We start from the raw sequence: 14,223 nt of genomic DNA, 5'->3' as shown, positions 1-14,223 counted from the left end.
GTAACTGCAAATCATAGCATTTTCTATTGTTTTATTAGCAGTTTTGTCTGAAATACTTATTTATTTCAGCTGGTCAATTGCAAGGTTCCATTACAATTTTTTTTTCGTGATTCCAGTGGAGCGGCAAATATTTTTGGCAATAGTCCATGACCTGTTTCTCCACGGTGCTAGATTGATATATCTTCAATCATTTTAATACAATACAATTTACTGTTTTCAGTAGGCCTACTGTCCATTTATTGTTAAGCAGCAAATCCTCAGCTTCATATTTGGTTTCATTTCTGATTTATCCTTTGCATATCTTTGTGGTTTCTCGAAATAGTGAATATCCTTTGATAACTACACAATGCACTGAGAATGTACGTCTGTTTGTGTCAATTCAGTTGTCCTTTTCTGCCACTCCTGGTTAAGGAACAATTTATCATCCCCAGCATGAGTCACTCCTCTCATGATGTGATTATTTAGGGAACTTCGGCAACATCTTCAACAAATGAAGTTAAATAGTTGTTATTTTATGGAATGCATAGGTTGATTTTCTCGTTTAACTTGCCACTGTGAAACAGTGGAATTTGACCTCAGGTTAGATCTACAAATTTTTACGGCATTTGTTTATGTTCCTTGGCTAGATAAGGTGCTGGGAAATTTGATGGTAACAGTCATAATATTGATCTTTTTTTGCAATGTACGAAATTACCCATTATGCCTTGTGTATGCACGTAGGGCTGATGATTAAAACTTTCGGTTTGACTCTTGATCCCCTTATTTAGGCATTACCAATTTAGCTTGAAAGCTTTTAAATGGATGTTACTTGCTTTTATGTAATTTAATGTAAAAAAGCAGGGTCTAAATCATGGGTCTCCATGATTTTGTTACGCAGCATTAACATTGGACAAATTCTTTGCCTTAACCATCAACCGTTTACCGTATGGTTTTCTGAGCTTTCTGTGGCTGTTGTGAGCCTGCAAAAATTATACGGGAAACTTTATTTTGAACCATTAACAGAAATGTCCTCTAACATAGTATAAATACAAAACAGAAGTCACTCGTGGTAATGGTGCACTCCATGGAGACGTCAAGAAAAAGGAGGATACAGAGCGGGTATTGTACCACAAGATTGTTATGCAGTTTGCAGCTTGTTGGATGGGGTTTGTGAATGGATAACATCTCAGAAGTTTCACCTCACTGAACTTTCTTTGTGTTTGGTTAAGTCTTACCTTTCACATGTTATAGCTTGGGTAAGATACACTACAAATGAAGACAAAAGTAGTTGAACTGTAAGATGAAAGATTTTCTGTAATCACGTGACGGTTTGTGCACACTAAAAATAGCTGGGTTAAAAAATAACCCAACCTTAACCCAGCTGCTGGGTAACTATGGGACAGAACACGCGCTGGGTTATTTTGACCCAGGTGCTGGGTTTAACCATTTTACCCAGAATGCTGGGTTGTTTATTTGACCCAACCAGTGGGTCAGGTTAACTGTGTTCCTGGGTTAAACATAACCTAAACATTGGGTTATACGTTGTCTCATTGCATTGCAGCACACATAGTTGTATTGCCCCACTCGCTAGCCTGGGACATCCGCCGTGGCCCGGTGGCCAATAATATTACGGCCACGTCTTCGGCCATTGGCACTGAGATTCGAGCCGGCAACCTTCTGATCACAAGCCCAACGCTCTGACCACCAGTCTGACCTTCGAATCTAAAAAAACTACTTGTAAGTCGATTTGGATAAAAGCGTCAGCCAAGTGAGTAAATGTAATTATTCTCTACAATAGCGTAAAAAAAGAAAACATCAAATCAGTCATACACTACAGTTACAGACAATTACATAGGAATGTTCTATGTTCTCCACTAGATCAATTTACTACTGGCCACTACTCCTGTGGTTCCAAACGTGGGGTACATGTACCCCTATGAAGAGGTACTACAGGGGGTATTTGACAGAAAGGGGAGGGGGGAAATCATCAATGACTAGGCTTACTGAAATGTAAATCAAATATTTTCATACCTGGATACACAAATCACGTAATACTGAAGCGAAAAAAGTTTGGGAACCACTGCTTTGGATCACCAGTAACTGACTTACATGTACATACTGGTACCGCAGCTCTTTCACTCTATCAGAGTTCCTCTCAAATGGTACCCTGTAAATCTGCTTCATTGTCATCTGATGCTTCTTCAATATACGGTCTATTGTGGAGATGCTTATAAAGTTGACATTTTGGAATATGGCATTGTCTTGTAGGATTGCAGTGTCTCATTGTGATGGCATTATTTGCCATCACCATGTTACAGATCTCTTGTTCATTGAGAAGTTTTTCTCTGCCACCTGTGCAAGGTTGTCGTGGAAAACTGTGTTTTTCCAATGTTTTTCTTGTCATTTTAAGTATCATAACATACCATTGAGGTAAGATATTACTGTAGGCCTATCACACACAAACACACACACACACACACTGTAGAGCGAGGCACATTAGGCTGAACTCGGCGACTAAGGCCATGGTTGATGACATGGTCTATAATTGTGGCCTGAATTTCATCTGGGACAGCATGGTTTCTTCATGCTCCTCTGCCTCTTCCCCCTATTCCACCACCGCGCACCCTTACTAGTCCTCTTCCTCCTCTTCTTCCTCCTCCTCTTCCTCAAGCAGGCAGTTGCCCTTGTTCATTTACTTGGCCAGGTGCCTCCATGTTCAGAAATTGTATTGGTTCTGCATGTCAAGCTCTTTATATACATGTTTGGCAGCATTTACAGTCATGGACAGCCCCTGTCAGGTAACTAAACATACATAATTGGTCATCTGAGATGTGTGAATCTCCTCCTTCGTTAGTCAAGTTCTAGTTTCACCTGACTGTCAATTGCTGTAATAAATGTATAAAATGTTCCAAGGGATTCATATATGGTATTCATGGTATTATGGTCTTGACTAATTTTGACAATTGAACAGACTATTTTGCATATGATGACTTATACAATGAAATGATGCTGAAACGTTTTGGAGCGAACAACCATTAGACTGAGAATCGACAATCAGTTTAGATCAACAAGATCAATTCACTTGGAAATTGTCCTAAATGTAGGCTACCTGTACTTAATCATTTGCAAAGATGTAGCGAGACATTGACACATGTATTTAGACATTTGCAATTTGATCAAATGAATGAGAAATTCCATTCTGTTGTAAACAATTGCCAAGTTGTTTGGAGGTTTGTCCATGTTGTTTTGAGAATGTAATTTCTGTTTCAAGAAATGAGCCAAACCAATGGAGAAAAACTGTAATGCACCTGCAACTGTATTGCATGCGTGCTACACTGGTAAATGCATAAAGTTATATGTCGCACTATACAGCCTATATACAGTACTATAAAACGTACTGTGACGCATATGGAAGCAAATAAGAGACATAATGTTTTGAAATTTAACAGCCAATGAATACTTGAGTTTGAATTATTTTACTTTGGAAACCTTGTATCTGAATTTATTTGTTTCGAATTTACCTCTATGAAATTTAAATATGAAAATTCTTGATTTCCATTTTAAAAACTTGAATTTAATGCTCACAAATTCAGATACAAAACAAAATCAACTTACAGAATTTCAGATAAAATACATTCAGGTTGATCAAATTCGATTGCTCTTATTCAGATCTAAAATTTCAAGTTAATATTTTTCAAAGAAAACATATGTCTAATTCGACTGCTCAAATTCAGATCGAAAAATTCAAGTTAAATATTCACATGGTAACATCCGGGCTACCCAGGATAGGAAAAACAGTTGAGCCCAGAGCCCGTCTGCAATTGAACCGAACCATTGAACCGAACCATTGAACAGAACCAATGAACCGAACCATTGAACCGAACAATTGAACCGAACCAATGAACCGAACCAATGAACCGACGTCGGGCGGCCTATCAGAGCACGTCAACCTGACTGTCTGTCATGATCCAAGAAGAGGCAAAGTCACGTATATTAAACATGTAAAGAAGATGACTTCTTATGGCAAGCCGTTTTGACATAAAAACCTTGGGTTTGACTATCCATAAAATATATTTTAGATAGTTTTAATTGTATTTCGACGAGTCATAATTGTAATTTCACTAGTCAAATTGATAATTAGAGATATCTGCAATTATAATTGCGCTAGTAAGAAATATGATTCGAGATATCTGTAAATATGTTTTGACTAGTCAAAACTCTATTTTAGATATCTGTAATGACCTCATAGATATCTAAAATTATCGCGTCACAAATACGCAAAGTATTTAAAGATATCTCTAATTCAGTTTCGACTAGTCTCAATTATATTTTAAGATATCTGAATCGTGCCTGCTCCTAGTCGAATCTGCTGTTGTGTGACGTGCTACTTAATCTCCTCAGCTCCCCCCCACGCCAAAACCAAAAGCGCAACGGCTAATGCTATCACCTTGGCTTCATCGGAACACAGCAAAGGAGACAACAGGCTAGTTTTTAAACGGATGTCAATGGGTTTTGTTCGCTTTTACGCTTTCTCCAGTTGGATGTCTTAAAGACCCTTCGATCTAACTAAAATAAGGGTTTCTTATCTATGCCAGAGCCCCTCCTAATACCTAGTGCTAACGGCTAACAACAGTAGACAGCGTTTGTAACTTGTCAAGGAGAGAAAAGAACTGAATGAAGTACTTTAGGGATTATTAAATAATATATGGAGGCAGTCATGTATGCATAGCGCTGAGATTTTAATTGCAGTCATGTTACAAAGCAGACCAAACAATGTGTAATGTTCAATAAAGACAAAGATCAGCAAACTGCTCGTTTTGTTGTAATTTATTTTTTATATATTTTTTGAATAGACATGAGTGAAAAACAATTGAATTATATACCAAAACGTAAAAAAGTACAAATAAGCACGTGATGGACAAGAATGTTGCATATATGGCACTTCAATCATGACCTGCTGGCACTGAGATCCGAATCAGCAAATTTCTGATCACAAGTCCAACGCTCTAACCACTAGGCCACAGACACCTATACAGATGTCTCGTTCTCGCTTCTCAGGCAACCGAGGTTACGAAAGTAACCGGAGAAGTTTTCCTGCTGGCTATAACGTGTTGCCTAGCTGACTTACCTACATAGAGAGACGAGTCACACAACAAACCATAGCTAACAGTTATGTGTTCCAAAAAAATAATCAGCAACAACATACTTTTGTTCTGTCGAGTCTGATTGTACATAAACAGCAAACTACCGGATCGCCTTCGTTTTCCCTAGAAGTCATCTTCTTTACAGGTTTAATATACGTGACTTTGCCTCTTCTTGGATCATGACAGACAGTCAGGTTGACGTGCTCTGATAGGCCGCCCGACGTCTGTTCATTGGTTCGGTTCAATGGTTCGGTTCAATTGCAGACGGGCTCTGGGCTCAACTGTTTTTCCTATCCTGGGTAGCCCGGATGTTACCATGTGAATATTTAACTTGAATTTTTCGATCTGAATTTGAGCAGTCGAATTAGACATATGTTTTCTTTAAAAAAAATTTACTTGAAATTTTAGATCTGAATAAGAGCAATCGAATTTGATCAACCTGAATGTATTTTATCTGAAATTCTGTAAGTTGATTTTGTTTTGTATCTGAATTTGTGAGCATTAAATTCAAGTTTTTAAAATGGAAATCAAGAATTTTCATATTTAAATTTCATAGAGGTAAATTCGAAACAAATAAATTCAGATACAAGGTTTCCAAAGTAAAATAATTCAAACTCAAGTATTCATTGGCTATTAAATTTCAAAACATTATGTCTCTTTTCTGCTTCCATAGACGCAAGCTTTCCTGTAGCTCAGTGGTAAGAGCATTGCGTTAACAACACAAGGTTGTGGGTTCGATCCCAAGGGATTGCAGATACCTATGTATAAATGTAAAGGATAATGCAATATAAGTCGCTTTGGATAAAAGCGTCTGCCAAATGCATTAATGTAAATGTAAATGTGCTATTCAGACAGGATCAACTATGCCGGCCGAAGTCCTAAAAGTTCAGTTTAAAGATAAGAAACGTACCAGGCACAATGCTCTGTCACCATTCTGAAGCACACATACCATTTGTCAGTCTCGCGGTTGTGAGAGCAGAAATGAACACCGGTAGATTTTTCTGTAATTTATTCTGCAGCGTCTTCTGTTTTCATGTCCAGAGTTTGGCGGACTGTGCCACAGTGATCATGGTTCATGGGAAACGCGGTGCTCTGTGTGTACTGTGGTTAAATGGATTAAACAAAGCTTCGAGGCAAATAATCTTATTCCTCAAGTTACTCAAGGAATTGTTCCAGCCCTAGTTATCATCTTTGATGTGAACAGGCCTTCTTTTTATTTTTATTTGCCAAAGGCATGTAAATGGTAACTACACCCAAAAATGTTGTCATGAATTACTCGCCCTCTAATTGTTCCAGACAGGTATACATTTCTTTGTTTGGTTGAACACAAAAATATATATTTTGGAATAATGTTAGCAACCAACAGATGAAGCACCACTGACTTAAAAAAAACCTAAATGATAGTCAAAAGTGCCCCAGAATTATTTGGTAAATTTCCTTAACCGATAACCGACACTCATTTGAACATTAACAGTTACTTGATAAGATTTTAATAATAAATTGGAAATGAATAAAAAACATGCTGTGTCTCATTTCAAAGGCTGCTTCCATCGGATGACAAATGACACAACGAAACCGACAAAGTTCATTTCCTTCAGAAAGTGTTTTCATCAAATAAAAATAGCAGACCTACCTCGATCTAAAGCTTGGCTAGTTTTGATATAATAAAGTAACATGTTTAAATGTTGTGGGGACAGTCTGGAGCCTCTTGACAGTTAGACCTGCAGCAGAAAATCCACTTTCAGATGGCACGGATGTCCCGGGAGTGCAGAAATAACGCCTTGGAAGGCGCTTTTCATTTGCTTTCCACCAGCCATGATTAATTTCCAAAGAGGGCACTTGGCCACATAAATGTGTCTTAGCTAAACAGATATAAATCCAATCTGCTAAACCCAAGCAAAATACAAACATTATTTATTAGTTATTCATATTTTTAAGTCACGTCTTAAAGAAGGCAAGGAAAGCACAGGTCGCTCTTCTTTTCTGGTCCATAACAACCATAACAACTTTTTAACCAGAAAGTAGCCGATAGCAAATGATTAGAGACTCGTTCTGTTCGTCAGTTTAAAACTGCTGAAAAACTGTTCTCACCATAGCTTTTTTTCCAATATTTAATTTGAAAGTAGAATGCTCATTGTCTCTTCTGTAAATTAGTGTGAACACAACAGGATTCAAGGGATAGTTCAACCCAAAGTCTAAATTCTGTCATCATTTACTCACCCTCAAGTTGTTCCAAATCTGTATAAATTTCAATTTTCTGATTAACACCAGGAAATATATTGGAAGAATGCTTGCAACAGTTCTTGGCCACCATTGCCTACCATAGTAGAAAAAATTACAATGGTAGTCAAGAGTGCCCCAGAACTGTTTGCCTTCCTACATTCTTCAAAATATGTTATTTGGTAGTCAATGGGGTCCAAGAACTGTTTGGTTACAAGCATTCTTTGAAATATATTTCTCTGTGTTCATCAGAGCAAAGACATTTATATATATTTGAGGATGAGTTTTTGGGCGAACTGTTGCTTTAAGAAATAAACTGTGAATTGAAAACACAATTTAGCAGCAGTGTGTATGTGGCCTAACTAACCTTATCCCTAACATTTAGGGATGCTTTGAAACAGATACTGGTGTCTGTATCGGGCCCGATACTAAGCCCATGTACTTTTACTCGTACTCGTCAAAATACACAGATACTTCATGGGCCTAAAACTTACAGAAATGTATGCAGAGGTTGTCCATGACTTTAACAGGTCTTCAAGAGACTTGGTCTTTGCACCAGGTGGCACCTCAACTTGCCTTTCGTCTGTAGCCACTGATTCACTGGCACCGCTTCTTTCTTCCTCCGACATTCCCAGCATCTCTTCGATGACTGCAGATTTTACACCAGTGTAAAAAACATGATCCCCGAATATCTAGGGTCTAAAAAGAAGGCCTTTGCCAAAAGTTTTTGCAAGGCAGCCGGTTTTTATTTCTCCAGGAGAACACTGCACATTTTTTGCTTTATATCCGATGTCAGTGTGGTGTCCTCATTTAATAGTTTAAGGATGTCTTCTGTAAGGAGTTTCAGCATGGGTTTGACTGATGACACGGTCACATAGCTCTCGCCAGACAGCAGATCCGTAAACTCAGCAGCGGGTTTCAGTGCTGCATTCACGGATTCAAGCACAGCAATATCTTGCCAGCTTGGATTTGGATGGTGGTGTCGCCGGTCATGACAAGCCTTTTAGGCTATGCTGAGGGATTTGAAGTTCTGCTTTGTGCTAACCCCAGATTTCTTCTCTTCAACCAGCTATGAGAGAATGTATTCACCAAGGTGTGACATAGGCCCATTGCTCTGGCAGGGCAGTCCCTAACGCTGACCATTGCGTTCGTGACAGCCAAATGTAAATTGTGACCAAAGCAGTTAAGCCATGACCAGTTTAGCTTTTTCACTCCCGTTTTCTGTGGTGATACAGGTCAGCTTTTTTCATCCAAAGACCACTCTTCAAATTTTCCGGAGAGCTTCCGAAATTTTGTCTGACGTGTAGTTCCCGGGCATAAACATGGTTTTGAGGCAACATGATTTTAGAATCCAGTCACACTGTAAACCCGGATAAGTAGAATCTACTTAAAAAAATCAAGGTAACTCGTTGCCTTAACTTTTAAGTAATGAAGCATTAGTTGAATAAGTAAGGTAGACTACGTTCAATGTACTTGAGCCCATAATGGAATGGAATAGAATATTTAAGTTCAATGTACTAATAACCGAGTTACAGTAACTGAAGATACTTAGCTTAAACAATCATTCCCCACCCATTTATTTAACTCTGCTTGTTAAGTAAGCATTACTCCATTACCAATTCAACTAAATTGTATATTCTAACTGCGCCAACTTATTTCTAACTCAAAATATATCTTTCAATCAATAGAACCGTGTAGAATACATAGATACAACTGCAACATTACACTGATCCAATTTTCTTTTTATTGAACATGTCTTTTTATTAGCAACAAAAGAAACATTTACATTTACATTTATTCATTTGGCAGACGCTTTTATCCAAAGCGACTTACAGGTAGTTTTTTTACAGTGGCACATTACTGCAGAGCAATCAGGTGCTAAAGTTACATGAACTAAGGAAAAGTTACCTTTAGCTAATTTGAGTACTATTTTAAATTGACCTGAACACAATAGCCCACAAGCTAACATTAGCTAAATAACAAAAACTTGAAGAGGCATGACAGTAGTTAACTAACAACGAATAAAAAAATAGAAATCAAGAAATTAAAGCTAATTAGCTTTATGTTAGCTAGTCTGCACCAATTTACCAGGATGTTTGCAGTTCTCTGGCTAGCTGCTTCACCGTCTCAACTTTAGCTGTCTGGAAGCAACAGAGTAAAATGGTTCAGAGCGGACATATCAGCTCGGTATCACTTTAAAAGCATGTAGAGATTGCCTGGCCAGCAGTCTATTGTGTGAACGAGTACGTTACCCGGACATCGGGCGGACTCGAAGTGTACCCAAAGCAGACGGTCGCCGGACACGTCGGAGCAAAGCTAAATTTATTTGACTCAGTCGTAGTCACACAATAGAATCCGCTAACAAGGCAGTTGGTATTTGCGCCAACTTACCGGGACGTTCGATGTTCGGTGGCTGAGCTAACTTTAGCTGCTTCAGGTGTCAGGCTCAGCTCAACTTGCATTAGCTGTCTGGGAGCGACATACAATTTCCGTTACGGGCGCTAGCTAACGTTACCAGTGAAGACATACGTTAGCTAGAAGAGTGTGGGGCAGAGTTAGCTCTATAGCTACCCTGCTAACCTGTTAATAACTAGCAAAGTTCGTTTTTTCGTTTTTTTCAAATAACTACAGTACTATTGAAATGAAACTTTATTATACAGATATATATCTGATAGATACTTTGAGTTATATCAAAGTATAATTTCAATAGTGCTGTCCCCATGAAAAGATATAATAAAATATTTGTACAAATGTGAGGGGTGAACTCACTTTCGTGATGTACTTCTAGCTAATTTACATCAGCTAGCAGTCGGGACTGCAACGGCATGCAACCAGTGCCAGGTTCCAACTTACCGTTTTGTGTCTGAACTCGGTTTATTCACCGAAGGCTTCAAACTTCGGTGAATGAACAATCTGCTTGCTATAATGGCAATTTAGATACAGGTGTCTTTGTTTCCGTCTCTGTTCTGTCTCAAAAGTCACTCAACTCAATTTTTGGCGGTTGTGACATCAATGCGTTGGTATTAGTAACAGGCAAAACTTGATGATATTGAGTTGTTTGAGCTCAAACACATAATTACAATAAGATAGGCCATTAAAAAGTACAGTTTACTCAGAATTCTTAATTAATGTAAAGAAATAACACATGTTTAAGTAATACAAACTCAGTTTGTTTAAGTAGAAACTACTGATTGGACTTAAAAACACAATTACAATAAGAAAGGACATGAAAAAGTTAAGCTTAATCAGAATTAACAAGTAATGTCAACAAATTAGACACATTTAAGTAATATGAACTCAATCTGTTTGAGTTGAATCAAAAACTGGGTTTACAGTGCAGTGCTCAGATAGTGAAGAGACTCGTATATGGTGTCATATTGACACTTGACCACATTGTCCGTTGTGGCAGAGTAGAAGTCGATATTCATACGTTTGCTTTTTATCAACTGCTTTACCATGCTATACATTTTTGCCTTGCGAAATCGAACCCTTTCCTCCACTAGAAACTGTGTTACAGCGGCTATAAGGCATTTGTGCCTGTTACTTTCACGACTGTATTTGACAGATTTCGCAAAGGAATCGGCTACTCCTTACTGTCGGCTGATACCGGCCTCTACTGTCTTTTTTGAGCTTGCTCCGTGACTTGATGCTTGTGAGGGCAGCTGCGCTTTTCGATGGCTGGATGGCGGTTAGCGAGATGACACCTCAAATTCAACGTATTGGTGCCTGTTACAGTTCTGCAAATTTAGCATATTGGCTCATTTAAATTAACTGGCTCTCCCTTTTCATTGGGTTCAAAGCTGAAGTATTCCCAAACTGGCTGCCATTTCTACCGTCTTTGAAAAACACGATACTAAAAGTTGGCGGGAAAATGAAACACTTAACCCTGTACGTACACTCCTGTATTCATCATTAATTAATAAAAAAATCATAGCACAATTCAAAGGTTTAAAAAATAACAGTATGCCATGATGCTATAGCTCAAAAAAGGTGGTTGCCGCTGTTTCTGCGGTTGCGTTCCTGTCCCTGCGGTTGGCTTGTCAGTAGCACGGTAGTACAATACAGCGGTTACCTTGACAGCCCGAATTCTATTTTGATTAGTCTTATTGTGTTGTGCTTGGAAAATTGCCACCTCACAAAAAAAATACAGGTAAAGGGATTGCTTTCGGTGAGTACCAGAAAAAATATCGGTACTCATAAACGATGAAAAACTGTTTAATGTCTGCCGAATTCAAATAGTGTGTCTCTGCTTCTACTGTTTTTACATGCTAAATCGTGCATGTTAACTTTCCTGCTTAAATGTATCTGTGGGTCAGACTCTGTTCTTTGCATTAAGATGAATTTGGTCGATCTTTCTATCAAATGGATGAAATAAATGCACACAATTTACATACTGTATGAACGCGACTGGGGCAGATAAACATACAGAAAGAAGCGTTTTTTATTTCTGCTCCAACAGCCGCAAGTCACGCTCAACACGGTGTTAGAAATCTGAAATGGAGAATAAACATTACGTAAAAAAAACAACACTTCTTATTAAGTAAAAATATTTTATGAGATGAAGGTGGAAAAAGGAAAATCGGCCATCGGCAGGCCTGAATTAAAAAAAACGGCCAGAGAAAAACCCATATCGGTCGACCTCCAGGTGCATCCCTTCCCTACTACCTTTAATGCATGGTTGTAAAAGACTGCTTTATTTTTTGTAGGTTAATAGCTCAATTCTGTGTAAATATTTTCCTATGGCATGTCAAAGCTACTTCCCTAAACACTCTGGGTTTTTAAAGCTGTAGATATTAAACATTCCACATTCCAGCTGCAAAGGCGTTTCCTGTCAACAAGCAACTGCCAGTCCACTCACCCCTACCAAGATCCTCCTCCTCTCCTTCCTATCTCCCTCTTTTTTTTGACTCGGCTGGTTATCTGTTTGCCGTCCCCTACTTGGGTGTCACTACTTCTGTCCACTTTGCGTTTCCACACAGCTAAGATTTCACTAACATATCGAATTTGTTGGACTGTTCGGTAATCTATAGATTTAGGTCAATAGTACTGGTAAATATCTTGCTCTTCGGTTTGCTCTCTGTGTGTCCATTTGTTTGTTAACAAGGTAGACCAAGTCGTTTAGCATGTTGCATAAAATGCATTACAGATTCAGATTCTTGTTTAATGTTTACGTCTGTGCTACGTGTTTGAATTACGTTCAGGTCAAAAACATTCTTCAGTTGTGAGGTTTGGTGATTTCCTCAAGCTGTGATTTGCACACAGTCCTTCTGGCAACAAGTGTGTGTGTGTTTAAGGATTTGTTATAATTACCAAGGACACTAGAAGTAGCCGTGTCTAACCATGCTGTATTCCCTGCAACAGAGTCTGGCTCCGCCTCCTCCCCATATGATATGACATCACTCTGCGGTTACCACAGAAACCAGGGCTCCACTGCAGACGGCTGACAGCCAAGCAGGTGAGTTATTGTTATGGAATTGGAAAACTGCAAACAAAGCACAATTTAATAACTGCACTGGGACGCATGCTGTATACATGTGCAGGTATGTGAATGTTATGAAGCACGTTTTCATTGTGTTAATATTGTGTGTGTTAAAGTCTATGTGCCCTCCGTAATCCGAGCTTGAACACGTGTGTGTTGGCTTCCAAGAGCGACATGTGTATTGCGCAATGGCTTACTGGATGCTCCTTTTGTTTCATGTGTAGTTGTAGTTGCAGACTCGTGCAGGATTTTTATACGCCAGACTCGTTCTCTGTCTGCTCTCTTGATTCAGAAAATTGATCCCTCCCTTTTGGGCAATGTCCAATCATGCTGATTTAATATACCTATACGCACACGCACACACTGATTTATGGCATGTTAGTAAAGTGTTCGATGTGCTCTTGTAAGCTCTGTATCTGCCAAGGCAAAGTCCACAGCAGTGGAGAGGAAGAGAGCATTTTTCTTTGGGTTTATGAACCCAAATGGGTAAAAAATTAAGAACGATCTGGAAAGACCATATCATATCTGAAAAGACCAGTTAGTATCTTTTATTTTTTAAAGTCAAAGTTTTTATTCAGTTATTTATTACTTCATTCTTACCTCTATTCCTGCATCTAAGGCTTTATTCATGGCAAGAACTAGTCAATCTTTGCGCAAGTCGATGTATGCACAAGTCAGGGGAGGGACAATTTGGAATCCTCAATCAACCTATATGGTCTGTGGGAGGAAACTGAACTACCCGGAGTAAACCCATGCTGACACAGGGAGGTTAAAGTTTTTTTTTATATAATTTTAGTTATATTTAGGTGCTTTTTATGCCTTTAAAGAGACAGGACAATAAAGAGCCGACAGGAAAGCATTCGACCTTTGAGATGGGAACACTGGTCTCTGTCAGTGTGCTGGCCCTATATGTTTGCGCACCATATCATATCTAATAAGACCATATCTCTGTGGGATAATTTGTTTGATACGTTTCTTTGCTCTGTTGAACACAAAAGAAGATATTTTGAAGAATGTAGGACAGCAAACTGTTCTGGGGCACTTTTGATTACCATTGCAATTTTTACTTCTATGGTAGTCAATGATGGCCAAGAACTGTTTGGTTACAAGCATTCTTTCAAATATATTTCACTGTGTTCTTTGGAACAAAGAAATGTATACAGATTTGTCTCTTGGAATACCCAGTTGGGTTGTTCCAATTCCATAACAATAACTCACCAGCTTTCCTGTAAGCTCAGTGGTAAGAGCATTGCGTTAACAACGCAAGGTTGTGGGTTCGATCCCAGGGGATTGCACATACCTATGTACAAATGTATAGGATAATGCAATGTAAGTTGCTTTGGATAAATGCATTTGCCAAATGCTTAAATGTATAAGTCTCAAGGGTGAGTAAATTGACAG

General features: G+C 38.6%; 1 protein-coding gene across 2 annotated transcripts in view; it reads left to right on the top strand.

Moving 5' to 3' along the window:
* LOC306900744 (uncharacterized protein) overlaps window positions 1-14,223 on the top strand; it is a 44,749-nt gene that overhangs the window by 1,975 nt on the left and 28,551 nt on the right. For both annotated transcript variants that reach the window (XM_079468006.1, XM_079468005.1), the window contains exon 2: window positions 12,705-12,798. The gene's annotated coding sequence lies outside the window, so the exon portion shown is untranslated. The remainder of the gene's footprint in view (window positions 1-12,704; window positions 12,799-14,223) is intronic.

This window comes from Barbatula barbatula (assembly GCF_947034865.1).
Source record: "Barbatula barbatula genome assembly, chromosome: 11".
Classification (NCBI taxonomy): domain Eukaryota; kingdom Metazoa; phylum Chordata; class Actinopteri; order Cypriniformes; family Nemacheilidae; genus Barbatula; species Barbatula barbatula.
This window is presented reverse-complemented; position numbering and strand designations above follow the sequence as displayed.